Source organism: Haemaphysalis longicornis, unplaced genomic scaffold (genome assembly GCF_048455015.1).
Source record: "Haemaphysalis longicornis isolate Haplotype H1 unplaced genomic scaffold, Haemaphysalis longicornis Haplotype H1 scaffold_8, whole genome shotgun sequence".
Lineage (NCBI taxonomy): Eukaryota > Metazoa > Arthropoda > Arachnida > Ixodida > Ixodidae > Haemaphysalis > Haemaphysalis longicornis.
The window spans coordinates 167,234,654-167,248,548 of NW_027526445.1; the positions used below are offsets into that span (position 1 = coordinate 167,234,654).

The 13,895-nt window shown below is 48.4% G+C and overlaps 1 protein-coding gene across 3 annotated transcripts in view; it reads left to right on the top strand.

Moving 5' to 3' along the window:
- The window catches only part of LOC144149155 (beta-1,3-galactosyltransferase 1-like), a 41,322-nt gene that overhangs the window by 3,610 nt on the left and 23,817 nt on the right, over positions 1-13,895 (top strand). Inside the window, exon 2 of one of the 3 annotated variants that reach the window (XM_077680694.1) lies at positions 7,944-8,062. The exons of 1 other annotated variant lie outside the window; for it this stretch is intronic. The gene's annotated coding sequence lies outside the window, so the exon portion shown is untranslated. Of the gene's footprint in view, positions 1-7,943; positions 8,063-8,451; positions 8,810-13,895 lie in introns of those variants that run through there. One more of the 3 variants, XM_077680693.1, reaches the window with a different exon arrangement.

Here is a 13,895-nt window from a genome sequence, read left to right on the forward strand (position 1 = left end):
TTATAATGTCGACCATTTACCCCGAAATCAAAATCATGGAAAAACGAAAGGTGATCACCAAAAAAATCCCGGGCCATCGCCACTAACGTAAAACCTGGGCAGGGGTGAAGCAATTAGTGTATAAGTGTATTCTTGGCGCCTTGGCGTTTTTGCCAACGGGGGTGAAACCGTTTCGGGGGTAGAGGTATACAGCTTTGCTGTAAAAGTCTCTTGTCTTTGAAGCACGAAGCTGTCTAGCGCGAGGCATAAACGGGTATCCCGGTGTTTTTTTAAAGCGCGTTACGAACCGCTCCAGCGCGATGCGTAAACGAGTTTTTTTCCGGGCGTTTTAGTACAGTGACTACATCAGAGGACGATTACGACGACGACAAGAGACGCCAACATCGCCAGCCCCTAAGGGGCTTTGCCCCTAAAAGTGAATAAAAGCACACAAACGTCATCAGGATGTCATTCGTGCACACCAGGTTGCGGCATAGATTGATCTATATGCGTAGAAACCGCCCCATGTTTTCCCTGAGGGAATGCAAATCTCGAATTCTAACGCCATCCTCAAGGCCTGTATCGTGTTCCTGCAGGCGCTTCAGGTGTATACGTTTTCTTGGCAGCATTTCATTTTTAAATAGCTGTACAGATACACGGTTCAGACAGTGCGGGTGTAAGTAAGTGTGCACGCGTATAAGGAAGAAATTACTCGAGCGAAACCTGTGCATTAAATTACACATCGCTAAAACCTGAAAACAGCCTCGGATGCGGCTGCTGTGCACCATTAGCGTCCGCGGTGAAGTCGTGCACACTTTTACAACATACGAGTATGCATGTACGTGATGTAAACTCAGCGGTGTTCGTAAATCTTTATGCCTTGAAAGTCCCGCGGTGTCTATATTATTTCGGACGTTTCAGGATTAGGATGATACACAGAAGCTTGTGCAGAGAAAGGCTCGTAAACATCATGTTCCAAACGTAACCTAAACAAAACTAGAGGCCCTCAAGACTGCTTATGCATGTTGCAATGCGAAAGCATTTCATTTCATTTCATGTTAAACAATGCGAAAGCATTGTCACCTTAGGCAACCATGTCATGTCGTCACCCGCCGCGGTGGCTCAGTGGCTAAGGCGTTGCGCTGCTAAGCACGAGGTCGCGGGTTCGATTCCCGGCCGCGGCGGCCGCTTTTCTGATGGAGGCGAAAAGCAAAAACGCCCGTGTGCACGAGATTTCGGCGCACGTTAAAGATCCCCAGGTGGTCAAAATTAATCCGGAGCCCTCCACTACGGCGCGCCTCATCGCCTGCGTTGCGTCGGCGCGTTAAACCCTACAATCAATCAATGTCATGTCGTCGAGTGTCCATCGAAGCAGACACTTCAGCATTTATAAAAGTATCCCCACTTTATGCAATCGCGACGTGTCGTCAGGAGTACATCGCAGTGTACAAAGCGCCAATGAAAGCATTGTGTCCTCTCAGTATCATCGTCATTGTCATTTCCCCTTTCCCTCGTTTTCTTCTTCGCTCTGGTAAATCATTGGGAGGCATGCATCCGTTAGCCCTACATACATGTGCACGCCGTTAGCGTAAACGCGCTTTGCTATGTATACGTATATAATGAGCAAGCACAGATTATTCCTGCAGGCCCCAGCACATGTCTCGAACACATGTTTCTAAACAGAATGTCACAGGACATAACTGGGTCCTCCTTTTGTCAGCGGGAACCACAAGTCGGCTGTGGTGCACAGGATGCGTGCTTGACTCGCGTTCCACGAGTTGCCCGGTTTTGAATCCCAGACTATACAATTTTCTTTCCTCCATTTTATTCTACTAACGCCATTTTTAGGACAAACGTAACACCGACGCCGGACGCCCATATTTCGCACAATGAGGCATTTCGCATTAAAAATATAGAATTATACTAGGGTACAACGTCAGAACGACAACGGAAGTCGCCCCTTCGCCTCATCACCGATTGGCTGCTCCGCCGCACGGCACGAAGAGTGCGTTATGGCGGGAATTTTGAACGTGGAGCGAGGCTTATAAATTGCTGCGGTGACGACAAAGTGAGAAAAAAAAGCAAACCATGTCGCTCACTGACGCGATCTCCTTTCAAAACGCGCGCACGCGTTGAAATCAATAGTCTTTCGCTTTGGCGGAGTGGTACAATACATGAGATATATATTGCCGTTCTTAATTAAGTTGTACCCGGCTATAGTTATGCTTAATGATTTAGATCACGAGGTTGCGTCTTGCAAGAAGGAAGGAAGGGTGTAGAAGGAAGGCAGGAAAGTTAAACTGGCTAGAGCCTAGCTTGCTATCCTGCACGTGGTAAAGGGAAAATAGGCAAAAAATAGAAAAGAAAGAATGAATAAAAGTTGGAGCAGACGCGTATGCCCAGCGCTGAAGCACTGACACTGATTGACACTGGAAGCGTTCAGTCTATAGTCTGGTGTTTAAGTTCGTCGCCTGTAGAAAGCGTAAGATTTCGCTTAAAGCAACCTTTTAATTTGAACATAACACTGCAAAAATACTCTGTATACAATGCCCCATAAATTTTTCGTAACCCGACGTAGATACTCATTTCTGAATGTGTTAAAACTCGTGGGTTTCATTTTCTTAAATTCACGGAAAATTTACCAGCAAATAGCCATGAAGGTATACTGTTGTGCCCGAAATGCTGCATTTACGAAGAGAAAAAGGCGTTACTAGGACCTGGCGGACAATATTTGTAATATGGAGGGGCACGTGGTGTGGGCTCGCCCTCGAAAACCCCCCCATTAACCGCGCACATAGCCATCACTATAGCGATGAGCAATGGGAGGCCGTTGTACTCAGCGACCAAGCAACACGACAAGAGCAAATCATCATCAAGCTGGCGGAGGTCGCCGCCAGGGACGAACTCCTGGCAGCCATCTGGCGGGAAGGGGTTGACACCACTCTCCCAGAAATCAATTCTTTTTGCACCGCTAGTGGCATAACGTTTGCCCAGTATTGAGCAGTAAATAGTTGCTAGTAACGCGCTACTGGTAACTAGTTACCTTTATCAGTAACTTAAAAGTAACTGTAACTAGTTAGTACTTTTAAATTAAACGAACTTTTAATGTAACAGCGTTACTTTTTTACACAGTAACTATAACTGAAAATACAGGTATAGTTACTTCTTGTTTCATAACGAGATTATCCAACAGCAACCATCTTTAAAGGATGACGTACAGTTTGCTCTTTCCACTTTTCCGGACTTCCTTCTTTTCAAAATCCTCTCCATATTCCCATTTCCACAACACGGATTCCCTCGCAGTTTAAGAGTAAAAGCTGCTGAGAGGTAGGATTATCTTGAATGAAAGGCATGAAATATTTCAGCCACTGGCTTTCTGTCGCGTATTGACGGTAAGAAATTTCTAATTGCTAATAATTTAAGGTGACAACTCTAAGAATGCTCGATAGTTGGACACGTCTGCAGCAAAAGTTCGTCGTCAAAAGTTAACCGCTGTGTTTTTGCTGATGTGAATTCAGATGTGAGTTGAAACGCGTATGTATCTTTAACGAATAGTTTAAGTGACGCGAATATCCAACTTAAAGCTGGCGTAAGTATTCGCACAGGTCAGGCAGCTGAAATTATTTGCCGCGTTGAATTCCTCACGCAAACTTGCAAGCGGAAATGAGTGGCTGAAATATTTGGCAGCTTTCTGCTATTCAGTCAACTGGTAGTTCGTGTACCGTGGCATTCACTGACCGTCTGGCCGTATACAAAAATGGCGTCTGTGCCTTTTTTGTAATTATTGCAGAAAGCGTTCTATAAAGATTACAAGACACAAATTATGTTTCAATATAACTGATATAAAATCGGTTGAATCTATTTGAGCCGACTGGTTTAGAAATGAAAAATTAGACCCCACCTGAGAACGTCATGACAGATTTTAGTCTTCTTCCTGGTCGGACGTGTCCTGCTATCTAAAGAGGACAATCCAGAACACAAGAAATGGCCGCGTATCTGTTCACTCCGCTGCCCATATGTCGTCGAAAGACGGTCGTTTCTGCCGACCCTGTCACGTAAACCCTCCCCTCTCTCTCCCCCTCCCAGCCCTCACGCTGTCCCCCTCCCTTCTTCTCCCACCAATAGAAGTTTGCTCAATTCGATTCAATTTTCCCGCGTTCCCCCAGCTCACGGGCCATGTGTTGGAACATTTTGGTTCCATGGACATTTTAAGTGCAGAGCACTTTAAACGCTCGCCTTGTCGTCGTAGCTCGCTCGCTGGACCCAACTACAGCAACAGGGCGTCCCGTGGTAACGCTTTCGTTCACGGCGTACCCCAGAGGCTTCGGAAGCCAAGCGGTTTATATAGTCATTAGCGTTCGAAACTCGTGTACCGCTATTGCTTGTCCTACATCTCCCCGTTGTTTAGCGTCAAGAAAACTATCGGTACATTTGCGGCAAAATATACATAGCTAGCTGGCAGCGCCCGCGTTCATGTAGTTAGGAACGCTCGTTGGGTTGGTTTTTACGATAGTATGCGAAAAAAGCGGCCGCGCAAGAAATGGCGTTCGAAATGGCGCAAGAAGAAAATGGCACGTTCGAAATGCCGCAGAAAGGCTCCAGCCGCGCAAAAAAAAATTACGCGTTCGAAATGGCGCAAAACAGCTCCTGCATACGAAATTAAAGCAAGCACAAAACGAACAGAACTCTCGCTGGCGCAGCTTCAGGCAGGGGGCGCGCGAGCAATGCAAAGGCGGGAAATTTGAAATGAATGGGGTGGTAGCAGTGAGCGGATAACGGCGGTACAGCCCATTATGGCGAATCACTGCTCTGCACTTCCGACAGCTTTCACATTGAGTGGAACGGCTTTGATTTTTGGAATAGGTCGAGATTTTGCGTGTATTTTGTGTGTTTTGTGGTTTTGTGTTTTGTGTTTGTTTACTTTTATCTCGCCTCTCTTCGGCATCGGGCGTTTTTTTACTCTCGAAAAAACCGATCCAAAGTTGAGTTTTAATTCAAGAAACGCTTCCGCTGACAGTTTTATTTATTTATTTATTTATTTATTTATTTATTTATTTATTTATTTCATCCCTCAAATTTGCCTAAGGTTTTATTTTTGATAAGCAATGTTTGTACGTTCGACGCATGCCACCAGTTTTATGTCTTTGTAACGGTCTTGCCTATATTCACCTCGTGTTCAAACATTCTTCAAACAAACTTTTGACCGCACGGCTGAATGGAGTGGCAGCCAGACCGAAAACTTCGCGTTCACGAAATCCAAGACAGGCTGTCGTCTTTAAAACGCCGAGTACGCAGAACTCGAGACTAACAGACGATCTCTGCTGGTCCCTTCCCTCGCGCGGGTGCACAAAATAGAATCAATGTAAATGAAGGACGAGGAAGCGGAAGCGGCACGCCTATAATGTAACAACGGACAAAAGGGGTGAGTGACCTCCAGAATTCCCACGTGCGTGTGTGTCACACTGTATCCGTAGTTTCCATCATTATGAAATCAGAAAGTTGGTGAGCCGGGGGTGGATATATCATTAGAAAAGCTGGAGAGTACAGACAACTGTCAGCGCGTGCCGGACCCTCCCGCGCCTCTGTTCTAGTTCGGTGTCTAATTACCCGTAGAAAGTGCGCTGTCTCTCTTCACTTCTTCCTTTCCGCAAGGGGAAAGGGGACGATTATGCGAATCATCGTTCCGCATAGGGGCACCTGAAACGTATACAGAGCGGAGCCAAGGGAATGCAGGAAACGTGCTAGATGAAAGGCGCATACGAACGCGCGGGCGGCGGAAAAAAAAAAAAAAAAAAAAAAACGGGCTATTTAAAGTGCCCGCACGTGCCTGAGGAGCCGCGTGGGTGTTTGCACTCAAAATTGCGCGCGAAAAAACCAACAAGCGCGCGAAAATGCGCGGAGAAACATGCGAGTTTTTAGGCGCCAAAAGCGGAAGTTGGAACATTTGTCTCGCCAACCTTATATAGCCGCTTGTGATTTCTGACGGCTGTTACCCTAAATATGGCAACAACAGTAAGAGAACAGTTGAACAAGCGCCATTCGGTGGAGCTATAGTCAGTTGGACGTGTTTTTCGAACATTTTTTGAGCAAGCGCCATGGGAATTCGGGTACCGACGCAGCTACAGCGCAATTACGCGGGGTGGAGTCTGTTTTATTGGTAACAACGGTTGATCGCCGCGCAAACAACTATGATTCACAGAGGGATCAGCATCCGAAGCCAAAGTGGTTCTCTAGATCGGCTGTTCTATATAAGATCATAGCAGGCGTTCAAAACATTTTTGCAAGTTCTCACAATCATCATCATCATCATCACCACCACCATCTCAGCACCAGCCTATCTACGCCCACTGCGGAGCAAAGGCCTCTCCCATTAATCTCCAAATATCCCGGTCCTGTTCTAACTGCGACCAATTTATCCCCGCAAGCTTCTTGATCTCATCTGCCCATCTAACTTTCTGCCGCCCCCTGCCACGCTTGCCTTAATTCTCTAGGGATCCACTCTGTTACCCTTAGTGACCAACGGCTTCCTCGCCTTCGCGTTACATGCCCTGCCCACGTCCATTTCTTTTTAATTTCTAGCCCACAAAAGCAAGTAATAATTAAAAACCTCGAGCGTAATAATCAAACTCAAAGTATTTTAGAAGCTTCCATAAAGATTACCCGGATTAGTTATTGTTCCAACTTCCTCATGTTGTATGAGAAGTGAGTATATTTTAATTTTGTACTACGCGATCAGAGCTGCAGTCGCAGAGAATACTTCTCAACCTTTCTTTATGAAAGGTTGAGAAATTTATTGCACGTTTGTGGGTGATCAAAAGAAGGTTATTTCATTTTTATTTTTGTTTACAAATATAGAGCAAAGGTTTGACCACGTGATGCCCGAACGTTTTATGGGCAATTACCGCTTCTGTTGTTCGGGCGACGAATTGAAAGAAGGGCAGCATGCATTCAACATACTGGAGTATAGAAGACCGCGAAACTATGCTTAGGACAATTCACTTATGAAAAGATTAAAGCTTGATTGATTGATTGATTGATTGATTGATTGATTGATTGATTGATTGATTGATTGATTGATTGATTGATTGATTGATTGATTGATTGATTTAGCGCCGACGCAACGCAGGTGATGAGGCGCGGCGTAGTGGAGGGCTCCGGATAAATTTTGACCACCTGGGGATCTTTAACGTGCGCCGAAATCTCGTGCACACGCGCGTTTTCGCTTTTCGCCTCCATCAGAAAAGCGGCCGCCGTGGCCGGGAATCAAAGATTAAAGAGAACAAGGGATAAAGTACAACCGAGTATATATAGAACAGGCCACCTTAATCATTTTACGGCGTCGAGGAGCAAGCATGCACCACGTACGAACCAACTGAGATTTGTCGTCTCAACAGTTTCTTCACCGTTGATTGAAACTCATCACAGCTTTCAGCTTTTATGCCGACAAAATGCATTGTGTGCCAAAGGTTTCACTATGTCATTTATTACTTTCCCTTATCGAAACTTTCGTTCCATAGTTTCGTTTTCATTTTCGTTTCTTTCGTTTTAGTTGCTTTTCTTTCGCTTTCGTTTCTTTACGCCCTCGAGTGTGGCAGGATGCCGCGGAGGAGTGAAGTAATGTTTGGAAGTAACGAGTGGCTAAGACACATCTACACAAGCAGACGTGTTCGCGTGTAAAGGGGTGGTCGACGTTGCTGGAACAACTGCTACGATCTGCTGATCGCGGCACGAGATTCCAGCACGCGGCGGAGCTGCACGGCCGTAATTAAGATCCACGACGAAACCGCTTGTCTTGTAACAATGTTTCAGTTTAAGATGGTTAGATCACCGTACACTTACGTGATTAGGCAATTAGATGTGGTCAGATTGTTCGCTCCGCACGTGTTTACAACATCTTTGTGTAACTATATAGCACGATACTTCCCCGCCTGGAAGATGAGTTCTTGTCTTCAATGCCTACGCAGGGAAGGATGGAGGCGTAATGTCATCGAGGGCCGTAATTCCTCTCTGTCGGCATCACGCTCTGGAGCCGTAATGGCGCTCTGTTAACGCTCGACCTTCTGGCGAATCATCGGCTCACTCGGTGAGAAATTACTCTTTGTTGTATGGCACGGCTTCCACAATCCCTCCCCCTTATAGGCCTGCGTACCCCGTGACGTCCGTAAACTTGCTTCAGCCACCGCTCCTCACAGCCCTCGCCTTCAGTCTGCAGTTCACCCGCGGGCGAATCATACATGCGCTCGTCCCGGTAGGGTCAGATGCCTTACTGCCAGCGCGTGCGGCCTTGACCCGGGCCAGATCGCGCCGGATTTTGTCTTCACCGCCTCCTTACTGCTGTGCCTTGTAGAATCCAAAAAGCAGCTCGCGGCATGCCGCCAGTTCTGAGGCGCCTCGAAGGGGAGGAGGAGGGGATGGGGCGGCCTTTCGCTCGCACACGTCTTCCAGGTCGACCCGATACGCCGCCGAAGCAGCCGCCGCCGCTGCCGCTGCAGTCCGCTTTGCCTTTTTTCTCCGATTGAATCGGACTCTCACCGTCTCCTCCGGTCGGAACGTGCGCTCGATAAAGCAGCGGGCGTAAACACGCGCCCTGCGGTACGCCGCCAGCGGCCGCTTGGGAAGGAAGCGATGATGTTTGCCCATTTCGCCTGCCCGCAAGTGCACTACAACTGCAGCTTTGTGGTAAAGTGTAGCAGCAGCCCGTGCCTGCACGGATGACGAAGGACGACGTTCGGCGATTTCGCAACCCCGCTAGAAGCGCCTCCATGCCGCGGGCGTCTTCGAGGAAACGCGCGCGTCCTTCTTGGGGATTACTGGAGAAGAAGGCAGCGAGGTAAGAGATGAAATTTACGTCCGTGAGTTTCTGGTGTGATGCGGAAAAAGAAATCGTTGCTTGTTTAAGGTCGCCAATGATTGCTCGCTTCCGTTTCCGACATTGTTTGATTATTAGTCGCACTAGAAGTTTCCGATGTACTCGATGTATCTCCTCGGCATTCATCCCTCTTATCAGCGACCATCGTCTGCACGATCCTCCTTGTCAGCTGTTATCCATGCCATATAATCAAAGTGAGCCTTTAGTTGGTGCAGCTGTGTTTACACTTCTAGGAAAGTGCGCCGCAGATTACTGCCGTCTTTCTTAATTTTTTTCCTCGTAACTGGGAAAGTATATCACATCGAAAGTAAGTTACGTTAAGGTTCACCCACCATTGTTGTTCATCATCCCTAGATAGCTCACGACCACTCCGATAACTGCAGCCGGGAGAAGTCATGCGCGCCATGAAAGCGCGGGAAAAGTGCATTCCGGATTGCACCTGACCTGGGGCGGAATTCTGAGATTCGTTCGTTTCGCGTCTCTACCAAAATGTTCATTTCGAACAAGCCCTGATTGACTGAAGGCGGACAGGCGACAGGATGTAACGCGGAACAACCTAGACAGGGCGTTGATTTCTGTACATGTCAGAGGCCCCTCAACCGGAAGAACGTCACCGCGGTTGAAACGCGAAAGGGATATTTTTGAAACAGGCACAACCCAGAATTCCGCCCCTGTGGCATGTGAGCCGAAAGGCCAGTATACCAGCACTATAGTGCTAATCTAAAAGTTCGGCGATTCGTACACGCACTTCGAAGCGTGTTTGCACATTCCGCTGATAAAACACAATGTAGACCTCCATTTCTTTTTCTAGAGGATGAACGGTGTGCGCTGAGTGAACAATGCCTTCATTATAATGTGGTCGCTTATAAAACACGTGCCACCGCAAATTCCGCGTAAACTGCATCAAGCTTGTAGAGCATGCGTACTCCAGCAACAAGGAGTCAATCGTTCCAGCAGACTTCTTTCTGTGCTGAAAATGTAAGCGAAAGTTCGGCTGCAAGGAAAGAAAGATGTAGAAGGAAGGCAGGAAAGTTAACCTGGCTAGAGCCTAGTTTGCTATCCGGCACGTTGGAAAAGGAAAATAGACAAAAAAGATAAAGGAAAGAATGAAGAAAAGTTAGAGCAGACAGGTATGCCCAGCGCTGACGCCCTAAACGTTCAAGTTCAGTGATTGTCACTGGAGTCTTGCAGTCTATAGTCTGGTGTTCGTCACCCGCAGGAGGCGTAAGAGTTCCTTAGTTGCCTTATGAAAGGATGACAGAGAAGGCCAGTGACATAGAACCTTCTCCTCCGGAAATGACCGCCAAAATTCGGAAATTTTGAAACCTAAATGCGTTGCGACTAATGTGCGCTTAAGTCCACGATGCATGACTTGTCTGTTATTTGAGAAGTACGGCTGACACGTAAGCGGCAAACTGGTGGCGTAACAGCAGGAGCAGCACGATCACGTGCATGTGATCACCAATGTGCGTAAGCCGTCGGTAAGCCGTCCAATTCTGGGTTTTCTGCGGTTGGAGCGAAAATCCTTTACCAGAACATCACGTACCTGCCTCCATCCCTTGGCGTCGAATTCCGTAAACGCCGTCGTCACATGGTTAGACATCGACAACGATGATGTCTGTAAGTTATCGGTGGCTTGACTTTTCAGAGAATAACGCCAGCGTCGGCGATGCCGCTGTTGCCAGAGCAAAATTTGTTACCGGGGGCCAATTGCAAGATAAAAAAGGGGTCAGCAATTTGTGCGTCGGGCGGGCGTTCATGTGGTGAGAAATGAAGCTTCAAATGAGGATCGACTATCTATCTTAGCTTTTCCCCTTTTTTCCCGCTTCCTAAAGGGACGTTGTAATGTGTTATCGGAAATCCGTCGGTCGGAATGGTATTGCAGTGGTCGCCGGTCGAGCGATTGTCATGAGCTTGTCCTCACGAGAGCTATGCTAGCCCAGTAAGCATGGTGGACATCGCACGTTGCCAGTGATGTGGTCGCCGCCGCGTCCTCTGGTCCAGGGGCGGTATTCTCGAGTTTTGTCCGTTTTTTGTCCGTTTCAAAAGTGTCCCTTTTGAGCAATCCCGGATTGGCTAAAAGCGAGCACCCGGATTTGACGCCGTGCAAGCGTGGCATATGATCCGCGGCTTCTCGGAACAGACGATTTGGAGCAGACGATTTTTCGTCGCCTTCTTGCTGGTTCACTGGCGGAACAATAAACACATAAAAGATAGTTTAAAGTAGGTTTAGTCGTTTAAAATGTGTTTCCAAGAACAGTTGCGCAAAAGTCAACCCAAAGCTCGCCTACAACATGAAGTACGTAACAGTAAAATGGACACAAAACGGATGTTTTCAAAACGGACAAACACGAGAATACCGTCCCAGGTTCCAAACACCGCGTCTGTTGAAGTCATTATTTTACCCTGCGCCCCCTCCCCCCCACCCCACGCATCCATCCACGATTTTCCTCCTCCTCCTGCTTGCAATCCTTACCCCACTACGTCCACCTATTATATGTCTGGTATACCCAACACGACATGCCCAATTCCGCTCCTTCCTCTTGATTTTAATGTCCGCACAGGGTAAGCCATTTTGTATCGAGATTTGCCTTACTATAGCAGTGCAGAGATAAAAGCCAAGCGAGCAGAACTGGCGCCGTGGTTTGACCAGTCCCGACGAAAGTGAAAACTGAGCATCTTTCCTGTTGGCACGGCCGAAACTCAGCTGCCCGCTTCGTGGCGCCAAGCTCACGCCGTTGCCGCGGTGCAGGCTGCATTCCCGTCGTACGTGACGCGAATGCGGCTCTGTCGCGACCGCTGTCATTGGTCGGAGGCAGCTCCGCATGCACCTCACGTCACACTCTTTCTCTCACCCCGCGCCGGCACCCGTGGCTTCGTTAAATCAAGAGCGCCCTGCAGGGGAAGGTGCCCGGTTGCATGAAAAATGTCACCGCGGACCAGAAAACCAGTTCTTTCGCCGTCAGCGCTGAGGAATGAGAGAGACCGCAGGAGGCCATTAGGGTATGGCGGCTATACACGCGGGGTTTCCCGACCGATAGCGTCACCGATCTTGCTCTTCAGCCAGCAAGGCGCACGTTAACGAGAGGACCGTTATTATTTCCTCCTGGTACTGCAATACACATAAGCAGTTTTAAATTTGCGAGGCTGATTGCTTGGTCCAGTTGGCATAACATGATTCTTCTGCAAAGCATAAACGGGAACAACAGCAAGGGTACAACGACACGAAGATTAGCGCCGTCTTGTGACAAAGGCTCGTGTCGTCGTCACTTGCTGTCATCCCCGCATTAGTTTGCGCTTTTCAGAAGCAGCAGTTTGGAGTTGTTACGTTCCTTCTATGAAGGTGCTGGCACCTGGACTTGAACTGTTACTGAAATTCTTCCCATTTGTGATGCGCATATCCCTCGCCGTTATCTGCCCCGCAGTAAGACTTGACTTCATGTCTTCACGAATTCCTCCGTCGCTGCTCGGGCACTACGCGGTTTCCCCGGTTTCCCTACCCCACTTGCTTGCAACCTCCGTACAGAATCTTCTATATGAGTCCCCGATACGCATCGCTTGGACCAGCGGGAACTTATCCAAGACGGCGTATACTTCGCCGGCTACCCGAATCCACGTCTTCGCCTAATAATGCGCCCACCTTGGCACGTTTCTTCACAAGATCATGAGCCCAGAAAGGCATCTGGCGCGAAGTGCTTCCAAAAAATCAAGCGCTTCTTCGACTTCTGGTGGCTGGGGTCACCGTCATAGGTCAATCCCCCAGAGTATATAAAGGTGTACGAACGGATTGTGGAGAGGGTTGTTGACAAACGCCGGGGCCACGAAAGATCCCGGCGAAAGAGACACCATCAGGTGCACTGTAAAATTCCTTCCAGGTACTCAATATAACTTGCAGCCTTTCGCTATGACCCACCTGCGCGCGTTCAAGTTTGCAACACCAGGCGCCAAAATTTGGGCGCATATTCTGAAGTTCAATACTCTAGCCCCATCCTTGTAAATTGCAAGTCCTGGATAGTCCTTGGAACAGTACAACGACTCCGCTCAGACAAGACTTGCTCGCATCGTAGTACACGCGTTGAAACATTTAACCTTTGCCGAACGTGCCTTAACGTGGGCAGAGAGGGCCTCGGATGCCGCGAACCCGCCGCGGTGGCTCAGTGGCTAAGGCATTGCGCTGCTGAGCACGAGGTCGCGGGTTCGATTCCCGGCCGCGGTGGCCGCTTTTCTGATGGAGGCGAAAAGCAAAAACGCCCGTGTGTACGAGATTTCGGCGCACGATAAAGATCCCCAGGTGGTCCAAATTAATCCGGAGCCCTCCACTACGGCGCGCCTCATCGCCTGCGCTGCGTCGGCGCGTTAAACCCTACAATCAATCAATCAATCAATCAATCAATCAATCAATCAATCAATCAATCAATCAATCAATCAATCAATCAATCAATCAATCAGATGCTGCGAGAATATTTGAGCACGCACTTCCGTGACTCGAGGTCTCCGCGGTCTCTCGAGTCAGGAGCCTCAATGAATGATGCAGAGACACACAGGAATGACAGTACCGATGATTCAGCGTTCACGTCTTCGCGTACGCAGCAAGGGGACTTTCAGCACCAAAGGAATCCTCGCACTGCTCCGCGTGACCATATACGCCTCGAGCTGCGCGATGGCTGCGCCGCCTGCCGCCGCTTCTCAACGGCGTCTACGGGATGAGCGCTGCATGGGTGGCTGATAAGGGCTCATGCAATGTTTCGCTTCTCTTTCGCTTCTGTATTTCTTTCCACGGCCTAAAAAGCTTGTTACGGTCATGTCTGTAAGCAAATAGTACGTTTTGGGGCTCTTCAAATAGCAACTGACGCTTGGTAGAGTGCTCGAACGCCAACAAAAGCTATCAGGGGACACGGTTCTGCGGGCTTCCTAACCGTTCTTACGGGCGTCAGCGACCACTGCCACCTCCGAACACGTCACACACAAGTGAATTCTACTGTCGCCTCATTCAGACGCGATACTGGCACAGTGAGAGGTTGGTTTCATCTTGCGTCTTTGTTTCGAA